The sequence below is a fragment of the Piliocolobus tephrosceles genome, chromosome 5, assembly GCF_002776525.5.
Source record: "Piliocolobus tephrosceles isolate RC106 chromosome 5, ASM277652v3, whole genome shotgun sequence".
Lineage (NCBI taxonomy): Eukaryota > Metazoa > Chordata > Mammalia > Primates > Cercopithecidae > Piliocolobus > Piliocolobus tephrosceles.
In genome coordinates, this window is record NC_045438.1 from 2943450 (window position 1) to 2968771 (window position 25322).

General features: G+C 38.0%; 1 long non-coding RNA gene across 1 annotated transcript in view; it reads right to left on the reverse strand.

The window, feature by feature from the left end:
* The window catches only part of LOC111547283, a 337398-nt gene that overhangs the window by 151036 nt on the left and 161040 nt on the right, over nt 1-25322 (reverse strand). Inside the window, exon 3 of the long non-coding RNA XR_002733077.1 lies at nt 4513-4678. This is a non-coding gene — a long non-coding RNA (uncharacterized LOC111547283). The remainder of the gene's footprint in view (nt 1-4512; nt 4679-25322) is intronic.

Genomic DNA, 25322 nt, shown 5'->3' on the forward strand with positions numbered 1-25322 from the left:
CTGATTCAGTAAGATTTTCAAAATGAATACTCAAAGGGAAATTTTCCTTGACTTTTCTTTTACTTCAATGAACTATTTATCTTATTAGAAATAAGAGGGCATTCTCCACTGGCCCCAAACACATAGAACCTGTATTTCATATTCTTCCAATGAGAAAAAGCTTCCCTGCTATAACATTATATCTAACATTTGAATGAAGGAAAGAGTAAAATATTAAATTTGCTTACACAGAGGAGCAAAGGCCATGACACAAGCATCTAATAAGGTTGGCTGAGTAACTTACTGTGAGTAAAACAATAGAGCAAGCAAGGATGCAGAAAAGACTCCATAGATTGCTCTACATTTTTATAGTTTAATCATAAGTCCCTTTTTCTGAAGAAATTGCTTTCAATCATGTAAGAAAAGGATGGCATAATTGGTTGTCTTTTTACCAGCCCAAAATATGAATAGACACTTATCCTTCATGGTATAATTTGAAAGGCTGATCAAATCTTATCATGAAATCTACCCTTTTCATCCTCTGTGCCTGAAATTCCACTATTAGCAATTCAATCTTTTGGATCTTACAGGATTTTTATTTTAAATGTACTATGGTCTCTTGTGGCCAAGCTTGTTGTAGTTATAATAGACGTTGGTATTTCTGAATTTCCATTCACTATAGAACTTCACATGCATGTTTAGATTAGCATGCTTGAAATTATTAAGGCAGAGTACAAAATATCATTTTGAAAATTAGATATAAAAGTAGAGGAAATTTACTAAATTTTGGATGTAAAATAAGCTAAGTTGTAAGGTCATGACATCCATTCTTCTCTCTTCAAAGATATGAACGTATTCCATTTTTAATTATATAATCTTCAAAAAATAAATTACCCATCATATTACCTAAACCAATGATTAACAACCATCACAGTCAGACAATTTCTTACCTAAGTTAAAAAAAAAAGTTTTCAACTACATCAATAGCTCCCCCAGTACAATGTAGAAATTGTTTTTGAGCATTCACTAAGGACCAGCTACTGTGATAGGCATATTAGAGAATACAAGATCAGACTTGGCTCTTGCCCTCAAGAGGGCCCCACGTAAATTCAGGTAGTTCTAAGGCAGCACAGACTATGACAAACGCAGCAGGAGAAATACAAACACAATGTTAGTGGAGACACAGATTACTTTAAAATTGGGAGAGTGACCTGGAGAAAGCAGTGTAGAGATTTCTCAAAGAACTTAAAATAGAACTACCTTACCACCCAGCAATCCATTATTGGGCATATACCTAAAAGAAAATAAAACATTCTACCAAAAAGACACATGTTCCTGTATATTTATCACAGCACTATTCATAATAGCAAAGACATGGAATCAACCCAGGTGCCCATCAATGATGGATTGGAAAGAAAATGTGGTACATATATACCAAGGACTACTACACAGCCATAAAAAAAAGAACAAAATTATGTCCTTTGTAGCAACATGGATGCAGCTGAAAGGCCGTCATTCTAAGTGAATTCATGCAGAAACAGAAAATCAAATACCACATGTTCTCACTTGTAAGTGGGAGCTAAAACATTAAGTACACATGGACACAAAAATGGGAATGATAGACACTGGAGACTCCAAAAAGGATGGAGAAAGGCAGCAAGGGTTGAAAAACTATCCATCAGGTACTATATTCACTACTTGGATGATGGGATCAATAGAAGCTCAAACTTCAGCATTATACTATATACCCCATGTAACAAACCTGCACGTGTATCCCTTGAATAAAAAATTTAAAAACAAATACATAAATAATAAAAGAAAACTGAAGCATTGAAAATACTGGTAGACAAGGTGAAATCTGCTAAAAATTCTACTCTGTGCCAAACTAAGACAGAAATGAATAAGGCAATACCGCCTTGATGAAAAATCACAGACTATCAGGGGAGCAGGTCTTGAAAGCGCTACTGTGGGCCAGTGTGGCACAGTGATGGTGTAAACAAGTTACGACGCCACAGAAGAAAAGAACACAGAGCATTTGTTTTTATAGAAAGGTTTGGGGAGGTGCCTACCTTGAAATCTAAATAACAGATAACAAAGGGAGATGAAGGACATTCCAGGCTGCAAAGTTCAACCATCACATAGTTGAGGAACTGCTCTGAAAGTTGGGTATGAGTTTCACAGGAGTAGATTGTCATGGAGACTTCAAAACAAGGCAGTAAAAAGCAGCAGTTCCTTATTTTCTGCAAAAGATCCCTTTATAAATAAGAAAACAGCTACTGGCTCAAATTTCCATTTTATTCTTCCTGGATTGTGTTTTCTTTTATTATTTTATCACTGTTGTCGCTGAGCCCTTCCATGTCTCCGAAATTCACACTTTCCATGCTTTTAAGAGTCTGGCCAGTCATGGCCTCACAAATTCTATACACCTTACACTTGTTGGTTCCTTGTATCAATTTATTGGTCTATTTCAAGTCTGTCTTTTACTTGAGAAAGAAGAGACTTCTCTGTTTACAAGGATGATATAGTTTTACCTTATACAAGTACATAATTTGTCTATATTGTCTATTGTTAATGTATTCATACCTTTGTACCAAGTAGCCCAGACTTCAAGCAGTCCCCATAGGACACCCCCACAGTTTGAGAGGGTTGTCAGACAAAGTTATAGGATACTTAGTCACCACGAAACTCTGGCTTGAAACTTGTCTCCTTCCTCCCCCAAGTTCCTCAGGAATGTGTAGTTATTGTCACTGCTGGGTTTACTTTTGTTATTTTTAAGTGTTTGTCATATGAGTTTCCTTAGAAAAGCATCTGACAGTAATCTAATTCATAAAAAAACAAACAAACAAAAAAAAAAAAACTGTGGTTCAAGAAGTTGAAAAAGACCTTCCCTAGATTTGTTGTCATCTCCTTCTGCATGGGGACTGGTTTCCCCAGGGAGGCACCAGGATAGGGTTTTTTACCTCTGACCCACCAGATGGTAACACCTTTCCTTGGTAACCAAGGAAAGCAGGCAGCACCTAGGGTTAAACAGTAAGTGGCTTCCACACCTAACACCCTGAAAATTATGTAGATGCCTGCTATTTACCCTTGCCTGAACCATAAAGTCGTTTTAATGTACATAGTTCTAGATTATGGCTACCTCCCAAGAACATCACCCTCTTGTCTATTTACTTATTCATTCAACAAATCTTGAGGCTACAAAAGAGAAACAAATAACAGATATGAAAAACTGATATAACACCTTTTAGTGGGAGAGACACAATTGATCAATACATCAATACGTGTATAAATACATAACATCATGGCATATAATATTATGTCATATCAGGTAATAGTAAATGCTATAATGAAAAAAAAGCAAAATAAATAGAGAGTAATGGGAAGTGCTAATTAAGATACCGTAGCCAAGGAAAGGCCTCTGTAATATGTTATGTGTGCAGAGACCTGATTGGAGTGAACCAGAGGGATATTCAGGAAAAGAGTAACACAGAGAGAAGTGCATGTGCAAAGGCCTTGAGGTGGAGCACATATGTGTGTTCCAAGAACAGCAGAAAGTCCATGGCATTGGAGTGTGATGAGCAAGGGGAGGATGGAAGGAGACAAAGCCAGGGATTAACCAGGAGCCAGACCCTGAAGGGCCCGTCAGCTATGGAAACAAATTTGCATTTTATGCTGACCCCATAATCTGAAGGAAATAGAGGAATCACTATGACTACAAAGTTTTCAGCCTGAGTCTTGGAATAAAAGAAGTGTCATTTACTGACATAAGAAAAACCAGGGGAAAAGCAAGTTGGCACTGAGAGGGAGATGTGAATTAAGAATCAGTGGGTACTGGTATCGTATTGTAGAGTGATGATTGGCATTTACACGCTTTCATCTTTAGGAATTTCCACCTAAATTTTCATGTCTCATCAACCTCCAATTATTAATATTTTGGCCAGGGGAGGCATATAACCAGAATGGCAATCCAAAACTTATTTAGGTTTTATGTAGAGCTGATTTCAGGGACCATTTTGAGGTAGGTAAAATTTATGAAGTTTCCCAGTCTCCAGGTTTGCCTCTTCCCCAACCCATCCCAATTTTTTTCCTCCACATTGCTCCCAGATTTTCTCTGAACACATTCATTTCCCTTGTTACCTGTCTGTTTCTGCCCCCACTCGTCACCACCCATATGACTAGGGAAAAGATCAGGTATCAGTCACTTACACCTAGGATGAATTCAACCCCCTATTCAGTATCTCTCTGAAATATTTGCCCTTTAAAGTTTGTCCCTAATTATGTGATAGATATTCCTGTTCTCCATTTAATTCTCCTTTAAGGGAGCATGCAGCATGAAAAGAAGCACTGGTAGGTTTAGACACCTATATATAGATTTTGCCTACATTTGGGACATGATATGAAGATAAGAATGACCCAACACAGTGTATGCGAGGAATGCTTCCAAGCATCCTCTGCTCGTCCAAGAAAGACCCCATCTGAAAAACTGTTTTAAGATAAAGCAGTCTATGAGGGAAGAAATAAGTATTTACTTACTGCTATGATGGTTCCAGGATGTTGAATATGGTCTGAGGTGGTGGAATAAAGGGTGGTTGTCCAAACTGATCATCAGAACAAATGGCCTTAAAGCAGGTTCCTGGAACAGACAGGTAAAGTCAGGGACTACCAGGAGCCAGGAACATGATTCCAGGGAGCAGCATATCTGGAAAGAGGACACAGATATCAGAAAGAACTTCTAAGAGAAACAGCCAGTAACACCGCAGGTGTGATTAGCTTTTCAGAGCCGTGTGTTCACGTCTGTGAGCACAGTGGCATTCTCCAGGACCAAGGAAATACCCATTGCTAAGTCATTTTTACCCCAAGCTAAATACTTCTTCTAGAAGTCTAAGTACTTTGAATCATTACTTCATGGCTGATTACCTTTGTCAAATTCTTCATAAATATTATTTTAAAATGAAAGAACTGTAGGTAGAATACTACTGATTTTTATCTCCACATATTAGTTGATACTTTTTTCAGTATTAATATTCTATGATCTTTTGGAGGAATGTGAATGGGTCTTTCCTCATTTGCTTTATTTTCATGTATCCCTGGACTCTCATGAATGGATGTTTTTCTTTTTCTAGAAAGAATATATGCATGCACAGATTAAAATGTTTTCTAACGGAAAATCACTCCTACTAATGGCATTTTACTTAAGTATTGGAAGAAAAATAAAAATAAACAAAAAAAATCCCAAACAATTGATATTTATATCTTCTCATACAGCAAGCAGAAAATAAAGTTGCTAAGATTAACCTGTTACTCTTAACCCAAAGAAAGCCTATTCAGTTATGTCACTAACCCAGAGTAGAAAATATATCCGCACAACTTCATTACAGCAGCCAATCTGGCTGCCAGGGTTGACTTTAAGTAGAAAATCTACACTAAAAATGTGATACACTAAAAGACCAATGACAAATAACTACTAACAATGATCTGGGCCAACCCAACCCTCAAGCCAGGGTGACTTCACCAGAGGGTAATCTCATAGCCTGAGGAATTACTGAATTAGTTGTACAGCTTTGGGACTAGACATGTCCTGAAATCCCTAGACACTGTACTGGAGAAGGGCATCATGGGAATGTGCTTCCTACTTGGTGAAGAGCATTCTGCTTCCTGCAGAGAAAAGCATGGATCCAAGGGTAGTGTTGGTGGTGTGGTCTGAGGAGATAAGGAACAATGCACAACACCTAAATATCCTTTCACACTCCTTTTGGGCTCAATAGTTATTCCCTAATAAAATTTTAAAAATTATAGTCATATATATATCCTCTATAAATATGTATAGTGATACATATGCACTGTGTGTAGCCCATGTATATATTACATAAACATACAGTAATGTGTAATATATATTCTTAACCCTTACATAAGAGGATTTGTGAGTTTAAATTTTTCTCAGAGTGTAGAGATTATAGATATTTTATCATTTTATCTCTCCTTTTAAACATTTGTGTTTCCTTTGATCAAGGACAAAATAAGATCTATGAACCCAATCACATTGTCATTTTGCCCTCAGATATCAGAAAGCTTAGAGAGAACATTAATTCTCAATTATATTTAGTATTCTTAACCTATGTTTTCAGTCAAATTTTCTCACCTAACTTCAAATTTCCTCACCCTCACTATTCAGGTTTTGATTTGTTAGCTTCATTCAAATGATTGTTTTACTTACACACCTAGCATTAAAAATAATTCATGTCCTTTTTTGTTCATAAGTATCATATAGATATGATTATCTATATTATCATATAGATAATATCATATTTGATATACACATTTATACATATGTACATATCTAATAAAAATAAGACAATAGCTAGCTATTATTTATTTACAGTTTATAATGAAAGTGTACCACTTTTTCCCAAATGGAACCTGAAAATGGGCCTTGACATGAAACAAGGAACCTGGAGGGTACAGGGAACAAAAAAGCCAGGGCCCAGATGGGAGTTGGTGGATGCTAAAAGCACCCTTCTTTGTTACATTTACTACCAGGCAACTTTGTCCAGGGAAAATCTCTGTTTCCGAGCAGGCTCAGAATGGAGAAGAGAGAGATAAAGCAGAGTAGTAGGTCCTTAGTAGTCAGGGGATTGCTTAATGAGAGCTGAAAATTCAGTTCCCCCTGATTGTTCTGGAGCAAGCTCTGGAGCCAATTCTCAGTCAGGGAGACACCACAGAAAAAAACAGAAGCCCGTGTCAACTCCAGAACTTCTTAGTCTCCTGGAGCCACTAAACCGAAGAGGATCATGGATCATCAGCCTCTGTGGTTAAAAGAAAAGCAGGCACACTTTGATTTTTACCCCACAGGAGGGGTGAAGGTAGGCTGGTACATGCTCATATAATGGTACTTTCTTTTCTTTGTTACCTCACAAGAATTGTTCTGCAAATACATGGAATATTTTTTATATTTTGTCAATAGAGGAGATCAATTCAGTTACAACCACTCAACTCAGATCACATCCAAGGCACTTTGATAAGCCACTGCAACTAATGACTAATCTCAATCAATCTCCTGGTTGCTGTTATAGTTGCCCAAGCCCTGGTAACAATCTGGAGCCTTTAAGACCAGCATGGAGTAGGAGCTGAGAGAAATCTACCAATAAGGTGAGGCCACTATGAGAAGAGATCAGCAGTCTCACTTGAGCATTGCAAATGCTTACGTGTGTCTGGGCAGGCTGCAACATTACCAACATCTCATTCCAAGGGCCAGGAGAAAGAGCACAGAAGAACGTCCAGTCAATGGAAGAGGTATCCAGTCAACTGGCAGGCAGGTCAGATTAGACTTGATAGACATTCAAGTCTCTCTAATAAATGCTTGAAGCAGAGAGAAGAGCCTGACAGGAGCTTGGAAATCAGGTGGGGTACCAGGTAATCCCATGGTCTAGAATCCAGTCCCAGGAAAGAACTAGAGTAGGAACCAGAAGGCAGGAGCCCATCAAGCAGGTCTATACAGCAGACTGGCCATATTTCCAATGGGATTGCAAGAATAAGAGAAGACGCAGACCTCTGATTAGCCAGAGCTGAATCTTTCTTATGTACCAGACAATAAGCTCAAATTAACAGACTATTTACAGATTGTTCTCAATGGTAGGAAAGGGACTCTCAGTGTATTGTTTCTCAAGTTCCGACAGCTTCAGGAACCAAGCAGGGTGAAACAAGCCTGCGGATGATGGCAGGCTGGAATACCCAGAGCTTCATGTTCTGCCTGCATCTGACATGGAGCCTTTCCTTGTCCCTGAAATGTTGGCATCTGCAAATGGGAGAGTGAGACAGTCCTGCAGAGAGCAGAGCCCAGGTCCACAGGAGCATCACAGCGGGATAGAGAATACATAAAGGAAGATAGATCAGTTCAGAAGTCCAGCCTTGAAAAAGAAAATGACCTTCACAATATGATTATATACTAAATTTCAGGCCAAATATTGATGCTACAAAGGATAATTTTATTGTAATTTTTATGAATAATTCCCAAGACACTTTTTCTCACTTTAGAAACTTTTTCATCTAAATATTTTATATAAGCCCTTCTTTCTTAAAAAAAATTCAGAATTTTTATAATACATCAGCCTGATGTGTTTTATAATACATGCTGCTTCAGTTAATGAAAATCCTCAGATGAAACTTATTACTTAAATTATTTTAAGGTACATTATACAGCTTGTAGAAATCTGCCATTTTCCTCTCAGGATAAACCACTTCCCTCTGGTTTAGCATAATAAAGACTTGAAATTTGCAAATTCAGGCATTATAAATCACTGTATCCCTTTGAAACACAACCGGTCAATTGTCTTTCTCAGCTAAAATGTATTGAGTTGCTGTTTTGTAGACTATTATAATCCAGGATGCAAACTAAACCAAAATTAACTGTATGTAAAATTTATTACAGAGGAGCTTATAAACATATCACCTGAAAGTTTTATACAATAACAAGAAAAAGGGAGATTTAACATGAAAACTGCTATAGGGAATACATATTTATAATTAATGACTACTGATTATACCATATTGTAACTAAATTATGATAGATCATAATTAAAAGCAATGAGTTTTGCTCTTTGAAAGAATTACAAACTGTGAGGTTTTTGTTGTTGTTGTTGTTGTTTGCCTATGGTGCAAACAGTCTGAAGAAGGAGAGGAATCATTGGGGCTACCTCATATATCTACTCCATAGGAAGGAACTAAAGTGTCCCCTATTTTCTGCATGGCGTGGTGAGGAACATAGTTAAAGTACGCCCATGCTCATACAGCCAGGGATGGTTTCGTGCACATGCAAGCTGCACAACACACAGAGTCTCACACTCAGAAGGGCCCTGCCCTTAATGTAATGCTCTATCACCAACTTAAAGAGTCTTTATAATTTTCAAAGGAGAAAACTTGCATTTTCATTTTATTCTGGGTCCCTCAAATTGTTAGCCAATCCTGCATACGGAGAGGCCCATTACAAATCAAAGAACATCATATCTGCTGGTACAGGACTTCACACAGTGTCTGATGCATGGAACAGCAAATGTTCACTGAATGAATTAGATAAAATTTACTCCCTAATTGTCAAGACAGATTTTAGTCTGCTCCAAACAGTTGACTTTCTTTCAAGACTATGGCGGAAGAAACAATCAAAGAAGGGAATTTTCTGCCACTGAAAATATTTTTCCATATCAACTTAGCCATATTAATCTCTTCCCCTTTTTTAACAACATACAATTTATTAAACTGTGTGTGACCAGGGTTATGCTGATATCCAATGCAGGCTGAGCACATCCAGAGAACCTTGGGATACCCAGGCAGCAGGCCACCAGAATTCCTTTTACATGAGGACCCATATCCATAAATATTCTTTAAGACAAAAAAAAGGTAACTGGGGAATTTGGCAGTTAGACCCCTGAAACCCTTGAACAAAGAGAGAGCTCTCAAACTCTGGATTTAGAAAGGCAGTGAGTCATCCTGTTTCAGGAAGAGCTAGCAAGGTGAGTTGACTTGGGCAAGAAGGATTGCTCCAAGGCTAGATGTCACTCCTACGCACTTCTGTAGGTAGGTCTGGGGATTCTTGCACAGCTGGTATCATATTATTTGTTACAGCACAACATCAGCTGTAGGGACGAGCTTGGTGGCCACATATTTACCATATGACCCTGCTCCTGTGGCCACAGTGATTGAGCAGTACGTGGGCAAATGTCTCCAGGAAAGCTCCTTCTCTGAGATTTTGAACTAAGACTTACAAAGCTAGAGTCTGATAGCAGGAGCTTCCACTGACAGGTCATATAGAGGTGGAGCTGGGGTGACCCGCCTGATCATTGTATGAACTAATGTTTAAGTTAGAAAAAGCCAAATTGCACAGCGAAACAAGGGATTAGAGAGATGTGCTGAGAGAAGCAAAAGCCAGAAATGCAGAGAGAAGCAGAGGGAGTATCTATCTCCATTCCTAAAGCTTTCCAGTTTCCAACTTCATTCTCACAAGGCCCAGCTTATTTCCATGTTTCTGTATTAAGTAAATATCCTTTCACTCAGCTAGCTTTGTTTCTTGCAATCAAAGGTCTAGTACACCATTCCGGAAAAGTGTATTCTAGGTTCTTCGATAGCACTTACTGAGAAATTAGAACACCAACAGCTGGGATCACCTAAGATGAGATCATCTGGGGTTGGCCATAAGAGCTGACATTAGAGTAGAAAAAGATGTGTTTTCTCAACCTCCGGACTGTCCAATACAAGCTGAAAAAACATTTGCTTCTTAATAGTGCCCATTCCAGCTGCTTCAAGGGCATCCACCCAGTGCTTACAGACTGTTCTGTCACTTTCCTACTGCTAATTAGAAGGTAGGAAGCCCAGTCCTCCCTAGAATTGTCTCACAGTCTCAGCACTGGGGGAGACATAGCCAGAGTACCATCATAGATGCCATGACAATGATATCAAATTACACAGGATTGTCCAGGAACTCAAGAGAAAGAAAGGAATCTGAAGAACAGAAGCAAAATCAAGCAGGGAACTCAATTCAAAAGTCATTGCAATGGTCATCCAAGTCATTGACTATCCCTGAGACAGATAATCTGAGAAAGCAAGAAGTAGCTTTATATACTGGTCTTTGTGACAAGCCTTCTTCTTGTTATTTCCTACTGCTTCATTTGTCCCCTGCCGATACATTTTCAAAAGCAAGATGATGCCAATAATTCTCTTTTTCTCCTCCACATTTGCCACAACACTAGACACATGAAGGTATTTGAAAATATTTATTTAACTGAATTGATTGAATGACTAGTTTCCCAAATGGGGTTAGTAAATTTCTATTTATCATATAGTAGAATCTAGCCCAGTGTCTTGATGGATAAAAGAAAACAGTGTAAAGTACGAGGGAAAAATGCTTCACTTACCCTAAGCTCTAAACCTTCATTGATTTTCAAGTCTTTGTTGCATTTTCTCCCAATATTATTTAAGACTTTTTCACAACATGAATTTCTACCAGGCCAAGCTTGAAACACATTATTTCAGCCTAGTTGAATTCACACACATGCACACACACACACACACACACCCCTCATATTATTTTTCCCTAAAGCAGATGCTTTGTCTGTTGAGCTTTTGCTTAGCACAGCTCCTAGCATCTTACATAGCTGTCTGCTCACATTGGACACTTAATATATACTTTGCTGTTTTAAGCAGACTCCTGAGAGACTCTTTTAAATAACCCAAGTCTGGGGGTGAAATAAAATCTCCAAGGCTGTTTTCAAAGAAGGTACCAAAGAAGGGATGCTGACAGCCATTGCACCTTCTCCTCGACTACTACGTCAGAATATGCCCTTGAAATCAGAGTTTCTTCACAGTTATGGTTCCTGTGGTGAGTATCTGGCTCGCCTTGAACTCTAACCACCTGGACCTCAACCCAGTTGGTCATGGCATGTCATGGTGGATTCTCTCCTTGCTTGTCTTGCCTCTATTGTTGATTGGACGAATGCTTTACCTCCTAACCCAGAGCAAACACAAACAGACTACCTTCCTTTTGCCTATGTCACAGGACCCTGGGCTAGGATTTCCAATGTGTACTTTTTACCACTCACTTGAATTATATTTGGCTGTTCCATGCCTGGCTCCTTTGGACCATAATAACCCTGCTGCTAGCCATGATCTTTCCTTCTTTTCATCCTTCCTTCTTTACTTTTCATAATCTTTTTGGACAGACATTAAATGAGGATTCAGTTACTCTAAAGAAGCAAAGATTGAGGAAGACAGAGTTTTTTACTTCAAAGAAGTCATAAACCAATGAAAGAGACCGCCAATTAAACAAGCTGTTAGCACACAATATGATAAATGTTTTCTTGATATATACACAGTGAAGTGCTTCATTCTTCTGAGCAAAGCAGGGAAAATGCTACAAAGCAGATGATGATGTCTGACCTAAATTTTAAGCACTATCAATTATTTTGCCTAAATGCTATGCTATTGGCCAATGTTTTCATAATTACTTCCAGGCAATATGAAAAAGAGAATGTGTAACATTAGATTTACATCCTAGAAATTTTACTCAGGTAGGTTTGGGTGACTTGAGGAGAAGGTAGAAAAATCTGTTGTTTTTAGAATTTTTATCTGTTTTTCACAGTTCATTGTATTTACCATTTTCCTTTCGTTTAGTAAAAGTATTTAATGATATCTTAAAGGGTATCATGATAGTAATAACAAAAAGCTAATTCCAGCTGTTCCCGATTTTCTATATTTTATTGTTGAATTTTAAAAATTACTAAATATAACTAAATTACCAAAAAATTTTTAGTTAAAAGTCTAAACCATTACTAAAACATATATTCATTTTTATTACTAATATGATTTTTTTTATTACACATGTTTTTATTATAAAATATAAATATAAGAAATGTCACATATAAATAATCAATCATGATTGCCCTTATATATGGGTAAAATTGTACTACTGATTTACTCTGTATGAAAGTATCTCTATAATTATCTGATACTGAAACTTAAAATACTATTATCAGAGATGAGGCTTTAGATTTGATACAAAGTCATCTTCCAAAAATACCTTAAAGTATTTCAGTGGAACATTGACTGGAGCTATAACCATTATCAGACAGCAGCACCTTTAAGAGAATTAGGTTATCAAATGTACTTCTCCTGATAACTAAGTTCAAGTAGATTACTGAGAAAATGGGATTCTTAACAGAGTTGAGAAAATACTAAGAAAGAGATGAGAACTGGCCTAGGGAAGATTTTTAATCACAGGCACTAGAAAGCATAAAACATAAGGGTATTGTGTGTTTTAGGGAAAGATGGGACAATATAAGATAAGAGAAGAAATCAGAAAAGAGAAGAAAAGCAAAGATATAATCACCACTTTTTCTATAACTGACCACAAACTTTTCTCAGGATGAGCCTTACAGAGAAAATTATTAAACACATTAAAATAATTAAGGGGTGAGAGTTGTTTCAGAACCAGCACCAGATTTAAACACCAAATTTCATTCCTCTAGTTAACTAGAACTAGAACTTTGTTGTCAATTAACTGGGAACTCCGAAAAAAAACTAGTGAAGGTTCTGAAACGTAAACAAATCAGGCAGATGGCAGAGAGAAAAGAAACTTGGGGATTATTTTCTTTTGTTGTTGTTGTTCATTCCCACAACTTTGTCTTCAGGGTGAACTCCAGTCATAGAGTGGTTTGGCGGCAGCAGCAGCCACAAAGCTTCTAGGGGAACCCCATATTTCTGCCTGGAAGTCGGTCCTGCACGCTGGAGAGTGTAAGGGAATCCCAGGGTATTGAGACCTAGAAAAGGAGATCTACCAAATCTGTAAATCTATACAAGGCTCAGGCTTACTCCTCATCTGTGCATGTGTGGGGCAGACCCAAACCAGCACAGTAAAGGCTTTGAGAAATCAATTGAGATTTAAACCACTGCCTATGTCTCAGACTAGCATCTGAGTTATTCATGTGAGGAACACACTCCAACTAGCATTGAAAATGCTTTGAGAACTGAACTGAGATATAAACCACAGCCATAAAAGATCAGACACTTGATCTTAACCAATGCAAGTTGTTTGCCTTCTAAACATCAACATTCTCCAGAGGATTATAACCAGATCCAGAGACTGTACGATATAACATTCACATCGTCCAGGATAAAAGCCAAGATTACTCAACATGGAGTAATCCAGCAAGAGAGAGTAGCTCCTCTCTGCTGCTGGTCCTCCTGTTGTCTGCTCACCTCTGGCTGAGCCCTGGGCTCATAAAAAGCCCTAGGCTTTTATGGATATCAGCAGGGAAAAGTGCACACTGATTGGTCCATGGGCAGCCATGGGCAGCCCAGAAAAGGAACTACAAATTCTCACTCTCGTCTGTGGGACTGGTAGCCCAGCTCCCAGCCTTCAGGCCCTCACCAGGGACCTGCCCCCTGGTCCCCTGGCTTGGCCCCAACTTTGCTCAGAGATCAGAGCCAGGATGACAGCAGGGAGAAGCCAGGCAGTGAGAGCAGGCACTTCCAAGCCTGCAAGGTCAGGGGTGCCTTCCCCAGCCCCCAAGAGCCATTCGGGAGGCTGCAGCTGTGCTCTGGTGGGTGGAGCTTCTTCCTGCTCCATGCAGTGGGAGGCCTAGGTCTGCAGCCACAATTTGGGTGGTTGCCGTGGCACCTGGGGAGCTCCCACCCCAACTCAGAAGAGACGGGGATGCTGCTTTTCTCTTCCAGCTCCATGGAGCCTGCAACCCTGATGGTGCTTCCCTGCCACAGCTGGCGTGGTGGCTGCCATCATTACCTAACCTGAAGAAAAGAGATAAAACTATATTTTTTAATTAGCAGGCCTTAGAGATCCATGAGACATTATACAGGACACTGGAATCCCAAAAGGAGAGAAGAAAAAGATTCAGGTAGATTGTTTGAAAAAAAATCATGGCCAAAAATGTAGTAAGTATTGGTAAAAGACATATGTTAACAGATTCAAGAAGTCCAGTGTGTCCTTATTGGAAAACAATTCTCTATGACATTTATGCACATTTTATATCAGCTTTTATTTCAGATGATATTTTCAAGCATGTCTGTATAGCAAATAACTTTGAGTAACAGAGACAGTATCTCCCTCTGAGGCACAGGGTAGATTTGTTTCATGACCATTATAATAAAAGATAATGTCTTTTTTCAGGCAAAAGTTGGGTATGTCTGTTATCAGTGCCCTCTAAATTTTCAGGCTTTCCTCAGCTATCAAATCTACTATACATACAGCATTTTCCTGGGCTACTCCGTATCACACTATGGGACTTTGGGGGCAGGTAAACCAATGCGTATATGACGCTCATGCTGCCTGCAGTGCCATGAATAATAAAGTCCTTTGTCTCTTACCCAGGAGTATTGTATCTTCTACCAGCATCCATGAAATAGTTAGCTTGCAGGTAAGGTAGAATCTCAGACCCTTCAAGTTCTTAACTACTGCCAAACAAGATAACCTCAAAAATAAAAATCATTCCTGGATTCATTATAATCTAAATTTTGAACACCAAACATAAAGAAAAAATCTTGAAAGTAGCTACAGAAAAAAAAAACTGTGACACAAAATGGAATGATGATTTTAATTACCCTGGGTTTCTCATCAGAAAAAATTGAGGGTCAGAATACAGTAGGAAAACATCTTTAAACTGCTGGATAAAAGTCAACCCAGAATTCCATATTCTGTAAAAATGTCCGTCAAAAATGGAGAAAGGATGACATTCTCAAATGAATAGAAAAAAAAAACTAATGAAATCTATCCACAGCAGATATTATCTACAAGAAATGATAGAATAAGATTCTTCAGACTGAAGGGGAATAATACCACAAGATTATTGGACTCTTTAGAAATAAAGAACAACAGAAATGATAAATATGTGCATAAATTAAATGATTATTTTTTTCTTTTAAGTTCTGCTGAAAGCAAAAATTATAACACTCTGTTCTGGATTTTCAATGTATGGAGATGTTATATGATATTTTACCATGAAGGACAAACAGGTTAAAGAGCTATATGGTTGCAAGTTTTCTATATTTAACATAAAGTGGTATAATATTAGCCATATTAGACTATGAAAAGTTAGGTATTTATATTGTAATACCTAAAGCAATCACTGAAAAATAATACAAAGATGTATAGCCAAAAATTCAATGTTCAAATAATCCATAAGAAGGTCGGAAGAAGTGGGGTGGGGGGAAATAGCTGAAAAACAGAAAATTCAGGGGATAGAGAACAAATAAAATGGTAGACTTAAATCCTGTCATTTCAATAATTGTATTAAAAGTTAATGGTCTACTTCCAAAAAATAGCATAGGAGGAATCACTTCCCAACTCATTCTATGAGGGCAGTATTACACGGATACCAAAACCAGACAGTGAAATGAGACTTAAAGCTATAGGAAATAAAATAAATTTCAATTTACATATTTGATTAGAAATATGTTATGCATAGAAGTATACGCCCATAATAACACATATTAATAATATTATAATAGGATGTTTTACCCTATTCATTCCTGGATTCATTTTTATCCTAAATAGTATGGTAGAATCTTAGGAGAGAAATTGAATGAAAATATAAATTTTAGAAGAAAAAGAAACAATGTAAAATTATTGTCAAGGAAGAACTTGCTCTTCTTTTATAATTGGATAATAGCAGGTCAAATTACAATCATATTTAGATACTACTGGACACATTTTAAAAAGCGTTGTAACAGTTTCTTTAAAAATATCAGTACTTACCATACTCCAGAAACTACATTCTTTGTAACTATTAAAGTTAGAATGATAAATTGTAGACAATAACTTGAAAATTTATGATGAGGTTTACAGATTTTGAAAATCATTTTGAGGTTATTCAAATAAAAGAATTTGAAGACTACCAGAAGACAGAAGATTATGACAGATAAGCTATGAAGCACAGAGCTCTGTGGTAGAAGGATACGACAGAGGAAAAAAAGAAAAGTCTTCCTCTTTTGAATGTGCAAAGAATGTGAAACAGCCAGCCATATCCCGACTTCCCTGTCTCTGGCATTGTTGTTACTCTTCAGAGGAAGGTAGGTTAGATATCTGCAGTGGGTGGGGCTATCTCTCCCTGTCTCACCAACTGGTCCTCTGGAAAGTGACTCCTCCCCTCTGCCAGGAGCTTGACTGAATCATCTCCCTCCTACACACACATAACCCACCCAGCAACATCTCAGCAAGGGCGTGGGCAGAGAAGCACAGAAATTTGATAAACCTGAGATTCTGAGTATTATCTGAAACCATTTGCTAATTCCATAGAATTGTTTTAAATGTATACCTTTTTTCTACTTTTGATTCTATTGGATATGTTTGAGTGATGTAACAGTTTTCTTTTAAAATATCAATAATTATAACCAAAAGTACATCTTTTGCAACAATATAAAAGTATGATTTTTAAAAATGTAGATATTAACTTCAAAATGTATGAGGGAGTACTTAAGATTTCTCCCCATGGGCAAGGGTTCAGAAAAACAAAAGAAAGGATATACATGTTTTTCTGCACATTTAAACATATTTCAAGTAATACCTGCAACCTTAGTACCTAAGAATTTTCCAGGAAGAAGTAGAAACTATGTAAAATGAGAAACTGACTGGTTACATCAAAAACACCCCTCCCTTTACTAAAACATCACAGCTGGCTGGGCACAGTGACTCATGCCTGTAATTCCAGCAATTTGGGAGATCAAGGTGGATGGATCATCTGAGGTCAGGAGTTCCAGACTAGCCTGGCCAACATGGCAGAACCCCATCTCTACTAAAAATGCAAAAATTAGCTGGGCATGATGGTACATGCCTGTAATCCCAGCTACATGGGAGGCTGAGGCAGCAGAATCACTTGAACCCAGGAGCGGAGGTTGCAGTGAGCCGAGATCGCACCACTGCACTCCAGCCTGGGTGACAGAGTGAGACTCTGTGTTAAAAAATAATAATAAAAATAGTAAAATAACAGCTCCTGAGTGGCTCTGTTTCCATGACCTGGGTCAGAACGCATTCTCTTTGGACAGCAACATCTAGAGTATTATTCAAGAGGAATATAGCATTTGGGGTAGAAGACTAATTCCTATAAAGGAAAAATAAACACTTGGCCCTACACTTTCTGTAACTCTCCCTAAAAGTAACACAATATCAAAATACTTTCTTCCAAGAAAATGAGGAAAGTGTAATTAATCGTTTAGCTACATACACTGTAAAACATAAAATAGTTATTTTTGTTTTTTGACTGTTTTATGTGGAGAATTTTCCTTCAAGAAAAAAATAAAACACAAAGAGTGACAGACAAGAAACATCATCTCCAGTAGTTATCTGGCCCACAGCAGGCACTGCCCCTCCAAACATACAATGCTTCTTGTGCTGGGTGTGGTAAATGAGCACATGACCCATGCAACCTCCTTTTGGTGCACTTTTCTGCAGTCAGAGTACATGCCTTGGGCTAGGACTCCAGACATGATTAAGTTCCCCCAACACTTGTACAGTAACGAAAAGGTGGAACTGAGAATGAGGCTGTACCTCCATGGCTTCTCTTGGTCTTCCAGATCATGGCTGTTCCCTGGTCATGACACCTTTACTGATCATAGGAAAGGCAGTAGCTCTTTTGATAGCCTAGTTCCGTGATACACATTAAAAGTGGTCTCTGAAAGCTTAATTTTCTGTTTCCTCTATTTTCCCACTGATTCTACAATCAATTTAGTGATTACAATTATTGTAATTAATCCTTTCTCTTAACTAGCTGGAGTGGTTTCTGACTGATACACCTCTGATGGCCTGGACCACCTGGCACAGGCTGCTAATCACAGAGTACTTTCCAGGTTCCATTCTCCAGATGGTAGGTTAATAGTGTAGGCTGCATCGAACTCTGTATACTCAGCCTCAGTCTTTCTCATCAACAGCCCAAGGACCTCAGTATTCCCTTCTCAAGAGTAGCAAGTAACTGACTTTCCCATTTATACCTAGTGCTAGCTCAGAGCCCCTAATGTTCCTGTCTGTCTCTGCCAAGCTAGTTTGGAGCTCCAAACAGGAGTCATCTTTGGTCTACATTGTCTTACATTCCTATACCCATCTGTCTGAATCACCTTACTATGTACATCCCAATTAAATGTCTCTTTTCTTCCTGGAAACTAGACTATATGGAAATTATTCAGTTAATTCATTACATTTCCTGTTCTGTTCATTTAGACTACAGCAGTAACATCTCATATCTCTTTCTAAAAAAAATTTAAAAACCAAGTTTTTATGTAGCTCATTCCCTTTCTGAATTTCAAACAAGGATTCTGTGCAGGTGTCACAGCTTACCGATTTTCTATCTCTAATTCCCTCCTCTTCTGAAAAATTGAAGGTGCCTGTTTGCTTTAAATAGTAATTTTATCAACACACACAGGCCAGTAAAATTATTTTAATTTAGGCTGTTTGATAGAGTGCACAAGGCTCCCAAGAGGAAACAAAATACATTTTTCCTCCCCAAAACTTACTTCCATCCCTAAGTAATCAAATGTAAATTATTTTAAACCTGCATGTATTTGAAACTGCATCCATCAGAAGGTATTAGGCCTGTAATAAGGTCCTTAAACCACGTCTGTAATTTTCCTAGATCTGCGTATTTACCTGGTAGTATCTGGACTTCTTTCCAACCTACTAAATTCTTCTGTGTTGTTATTTCCAAATAGCTCCATCCCCAAACACGTCTGTCATGTATTATCACCTATGTGCTGTGTAATATTACTATAAGTAGATTCTACTGCATAGGTCTACTTCATGTCCTCTGTTTCCTGACCATACAATCACTACCTTCTGTGAGCTCATGGTCATGTGCCTTTCGTGGTCTGTGCGCCTTTAAATACCAAGGCTGCCTTCCTGCGAGGGCTATGGGAGGACGGCAAGGACACTGGAGGACGTTGGAGTTGAGCAGATCGCCTGTCACATCCCAGTGTGAGTCGAGTGACACTGAGCAACTGATTGAACTGTTTGAGTCTTCGTTCCCTCATCTTTAAAATGGGGTTTATAATACTTACCTTATTATGTTGTCAGAAAAAACAAATGAGATAATTTATGTAGAACACCTGGCTCAGCACCTGGTCACATAAAAGGTAAAAGGATGAGTCTTTTGAAATGTAATTCTCCAGATGTGGTTTTATAACTCAGTCTATTGCTCATGACTAATAGAGGATTTGTGTAGAACCCCTAGAGGCACTTCCCCAGATGCCGTATGATTCATTTCTGAAAACAGTCATCAAAAACTTTGTTTTAATTTTAGGAAGCGTGCTGTAGATTGACTGAAATTTAATGTCATAATTATACAGGTAGCAGAGGAGCCACTGGGCCTTCCTCTAGCCTCCCTCTGCCTCCTGCCATTCTCAGTCACTTCATCTGCTTTCTCACAGATCATTCCTCTAGCAATATTTCTCTCCAGGCTCATTCAGGACAGAAAGTAATTATTCTGTCTTGGCCTTTGTACTAAACACTTTCTTCCCAATTCCAACCTCAAAGTGCCCAATTCTGTGAATATATTGTTTTCCATAGTAGTATTATTCAAACAAATCTTGTGTTTGTGTTAAAACTCTCAAAAGCAAGTGACCTGCCCAAAATCACTAAATGAATGTAAACACGTAAACAGAAATTCAGTCATTTCAGTCGGTTTGGGCATTTGGGCTGTTTCCCTATAATTTCGTTCTGTAACTCAGGCTGGGGATCCAGGACAAGGGGTGGCAATGCTTCTAACTCACACAGGAAATCTGAAAGTTGTTTGTCTGCTTTCATCAATCACTAGGGTTTAAAGCAAGACCCATCATCTGTAGGACCTGGTGAAGTAAATGTACATGTATAATTGATACAGGGTAGAATTCAACTTTTGTCTCTAAACAAGAGATTGCACTTTCTATTTGGTCAGCTGTAGATCAAATGTGATTAAAGTGCAGAGGTTACATACCAAATTTAATTTGCTTCCACAAGGAGATCCTCACAGGAAGAATTATACTTAACTACTAAACATACTGTACTGACAAATTTAAATAACTTGCTGTATTTTGGTATACTTCCTAGGAGAGTATTGACGGTAAATGTTTTTCAAAATTTGTTCTCAACTGCATTTTTGTGAGAAATTTGTACCAAAGCGAATATAAAAAGGAAAACTCAACACTGATCTTCACATTATTAAGACAAAATTTTACGATATGGAAAATTCTGAATAAAATTAAAATTGTCCATAACCCAACCATTCAAATATTTTTATTAATCATTAACATTTTGATGTATTTTCTTCCATTCTTTTTTCTCTGCTCAATTTTGAAAACATTTGCAACAAAATAACCATTTAATTTTATATCCTGGTTTTCTTCGAATTTATCATTATAATCTGAACACTCTTCATATGATTAAAAACTTTCTATAAATATCATTTCAATAATTGCAAAATATTATATGAATGTACATAGTTTATTTAACCATGATCAGTTAGAATACTTTAAACATTTTAATTTGTATGTAATATTTTGTACATTCAAATTTAACAAAATTTCTGATTACTCCCGCAGTATGGAAAAGTTAAATTGCTAGGTCAAAGTGCTTTAACAGTTTACCATTCTTGATGTTATAGCTTCATGATTAAGTGCATGAATTTTTAAAGTCGGATATACCCTATATGGAATCCCTAATCCACCAAAATTATGAGATTTATGTTCTTAGTTACTTATCCTCTCTGAGGCTCTATTTCTTCATCTGCAAATCAGGGGATAATAATTCATGTGGCACAGTCCTAGGAGTATTGAATGATATACTAATGTTCATTAGGCATAGTAGTTAAAAGCTTGAACCTACCTGGTTTGAATTCTAGTCTGATCATAGAGTAGTTGTGTAATCTGGGCTAATCTTTTTATGCTTCAGGTTCCTCATCTCTAGACCAGAAGAAATAATGCCTAATTCTTAGGATTATTGCAAGGCAAAAATAAGTTAATACATGTAAACTAAGACAGAGCCTGGAAGATAGAAAGCTTGATAAATATTACTGCTGCTGTTGCTAGAGAGAGGATTCTGTCCAGCCCTCTCAAGTGGTAAGCTCTCCACTACTACAATAAATATTTACTATAAATTACTTTCTAGAAAGATTGAACATACTTCCTTGCCACCAATATTAAAATGTACACATGCTTTATCCACTCAGTATAACAACAAGACAAAAGAAATCAGCAATTTGAGGGATCATATAATTGAACTTGCCTGTTATGCTTAGCATAATAGGATCGTTTGATTTTAGAAAAGAGTACCTGAGAGTTCTTCCTACTCAACCCAATCATTTCATTGTATTTGATTATCCTCCTCAAAGAGTGATGAGACAGCCAAGTTTCTTAAATTCAAACACATAAACTGTACATTTTTCAAAGCTATTTTCCTCTTTCCCCAGGTTTATTCTTCTCACCTCAATAGTGGCACCGTCTATTGGACACAACACTACCTGCACAGCTGAGCTCCTATGGATGTCTAGGTCATTGGGATCAGTCACTGAACAGTCGTTTATTGTTTATCTAGTGTGTACAGTTTCTTAAGTGTGATAGAATAAAGTATCTTTCATGGCTATATGTTGTAAGAACATTTTTGAAACATTCACTGATGTCCCCTCTCCTCAATACTTCACTTCTCTCTTTATCCTCCCTAACTCACCCACTGTATTAGTCTGTTTTCACACTGCTATAAAGATACTACCCAAGACTGGCTAATTTATAAAGGAAAGAGGTTTAATTGACTCACAGTTTTGCATGGCTGCAGAGACCTCAGGAAACTTACAATCTTGGCAGAAAGTGAAGGGGAAGCAAGGCATGGTGGCAGGCAAGAAAGAGCAAGGATATGTCACACTTTGAAACCATCAGCTCTCATGAGAACTCTCACTATTACAAGAATAGCATGGGGGAAACTGCCCCATGATTCAGTTACCTCCCATCAGGTCCCTCCCTCAACATCTGAGAATGACAATTCAATATGAGATTTGGGTGGGGACATAAAGCCAAACCATATCACTCACCCTTCAATCAGTCAAGCAAGCATCTGAAACATGGTGTATGATTGCCTCAGAGAAATGATCTAAGAGCAGAAAGAAAAAAATAGTCCTTTTCTGACTTCTGTGTTTCTGTAACCTAGGCTCTTACAGTATACATCACAGATTTGAGAGAAAACATAATGAATAAAACCAATGTTTCCTTTTATTATGCCCCCCTTGAGATTTCCTACTCTTGAGCAAGGTGGTATAGTTAGAGGAAAACCAAGGAGAGTTAAAATGGTGTTTCCCAAAGAGAGGGCCCCATACAGGCTTTTCAGGCTAGTTCAAATAAAGGAAATTTCTGAGATCCAAAGGAAGAGAAGGAAAAGAGGACATATTGAGGGAGTACAAGAGAGCACAAGAAACCCTTTGTGGGTGACAGATATGTTCATTGTCTTTATTGTAGTGACGGTTGCATGAGTATAGACATACATCAGAAAATATCAAATTGTACCTTTAAATATATGTAGTTTATTAGACATTTCTCAAAAGAAGACATACATGTGGCCAATAAATATATTTTTTAAATGCTCAACATCACTAATCACCAGAGAATGCAAATCAAAATCAATGAGATACCATCTCACATGAGCATGAGTGACTATTACTAAAATGTCAGAAAATAACAGATGTTGGTTAGGTTGCAGAGAAAAGACAACATTTATACACTGTTTTCAGGAATGCAAATTAGTTCAGCCACTGTGGGAAGCAGTTTAGAGATGTCTAAAAGAACTTAAAGAAGAGCTGCCATTCAACCCAACAATCTCAATATTACGTATATAACGAAAGGAAAATAAATTGTTCTACCAAAACACACTTGCACTCATATGCTCATCACAGCATTATTCACAAAAGCAAAGACATGGAATCAATGCAGATGTCCATCAATGGTAGACTGGATAAAGAAAGCGTGCTACATATATATCATGGAATACTATGCAGCCATAAGATAGGAGAAAATCATGTCCTTTGCAGCAACATCAATGCAGCTGGAGGTCATTACCCTAAGCAAATTAATGCAGGGACAGAAAACCAAACACTGCATGTTCTCACTTATAAGTGGCCACTAAACATTGCGTACACGTGGACATAAAGATGGAAACAATAGACACTGGGACTACTCGAGGAGGTGGGAGAAGGGGGAGAATGTTGAAAAAGCATCTCTTGGGTACTATACTCGTTACCTGGGTGATGGAATCATTCATAACCCAAATCTCAGTGACATGCAATTCACCCATGTAAAAAAACTGCCTATGTACCCCCTGAATCTAAAATAAAAGTTGAAAAATACACTATATATAGTTTATTGCTTATCAATAATACTTCAATAACATTGATGAGAGAGAGACAGACAAAAAGAAAGAGAGAGAGAAAGAGAGATCTGTTCACCAAGTTCCATACAGAATCCCAGGGAGGATGCAGAGAAAAATAAATGGCTGCCTGGTGTGTCTAGACAGATAGGGTCATAGGAGCCTGTGAGTTTCAAATATCTCTTGGAAGTAGAAGAGACACAGAATGAGCATTTTGTATCCAGAAATGATGCAGAAGCAGCAAAGAAAGGTACCTGATTTTCTGGGGTCATGTGGCCAAGAACAAAGATGTCTCCAGCCCAGCATGAGGTCAATTGACCAAGCAGCTGATTGGGAAAAGGCTATTTTAGCAGATGCCCATGTAGCCAGATGACAGCAGGGATCTGAAATACACCCCTTTCCCACTCTACTCCCTAGTTTTGGCTCTAGATAAACTCTTTGGAACTTTGACACAACCCCACAGAATGGAAGAAGGGGGAGAAGGAGAAATCTCTTAATTCACTGACATTTAGTTTCTGTTACCCTTGTGGAATAAGGCTTGAAATAGAAATTGGGTACATATAGAAGAAGAGGATGACATTTCTTGTTTATCTTGATTCCAAATTCTATGATTCAGTAATGCGACACAGCCCCTATTTTCACAGAGCAATATTCTAATTTAGGAGACTATAAGTTAGAATCTAAGATCCACATAAGTAGATACCATGAACTACATTGCACATCTATCATCTAGTTTGATACCTGGCACACAATTGTGCTTAAATATGTATTTGTGGATGCATGGGTGGATGGATGGAGCAAACTCAAGCACACAATAAATAGTACTAATCGCTCAAGGAGCACCTGATAAATACAAAACGAGAGGTTTTAGAAGTGTAATAAGGAGAGACTGCTAAGGGCTGGAGTTACCATTGATTACTTCGCTGGAGGAGAAAGAGCTTGAGGTGGTCCTGGAAGGCGAAGAATTGGTTCAATAAAGGGACAGGGTGAGTGGAAAAAGTGGGCAGGAAAGGGAGGGTACAGGGAGAACAAAGGATTTGAAATTCAGACTGAAGTAATTTTGCTGCCAATTCAATGTTCTTTCTCCTATACTCTTTTCTAAACATAGTATCTGGCACAGGAGCTGCTGACAATATTTGATGGATGGAGAGAAGGAAGAAGAGGACTAAACATATATTTTTTAAAGAATTTTTAAAACTGGGCCTGAATCTTGAAATTTTGTCTCTACCTAAAGTTTAGATTTAATGAAAAAGATGGGCCGGGCGCGGTGGCTCACGCCTGTAATCCCAGCACTTTGGGAGGCCGAGACGGGCGGATCACGAGGTCAGGAGATCCAGACCATCCTGGCTAACACGGTGAAACCCCGTCTCTACTAAAAATGCAAAAAACTAGCCGGGCGAGGTGGCGGCGCCTGTAGTCCCAGCTACTCGGGAGGCTGAGGCAGGAGAATGGCGGGAACCCGGGAGGCGGAGCTTGCAGT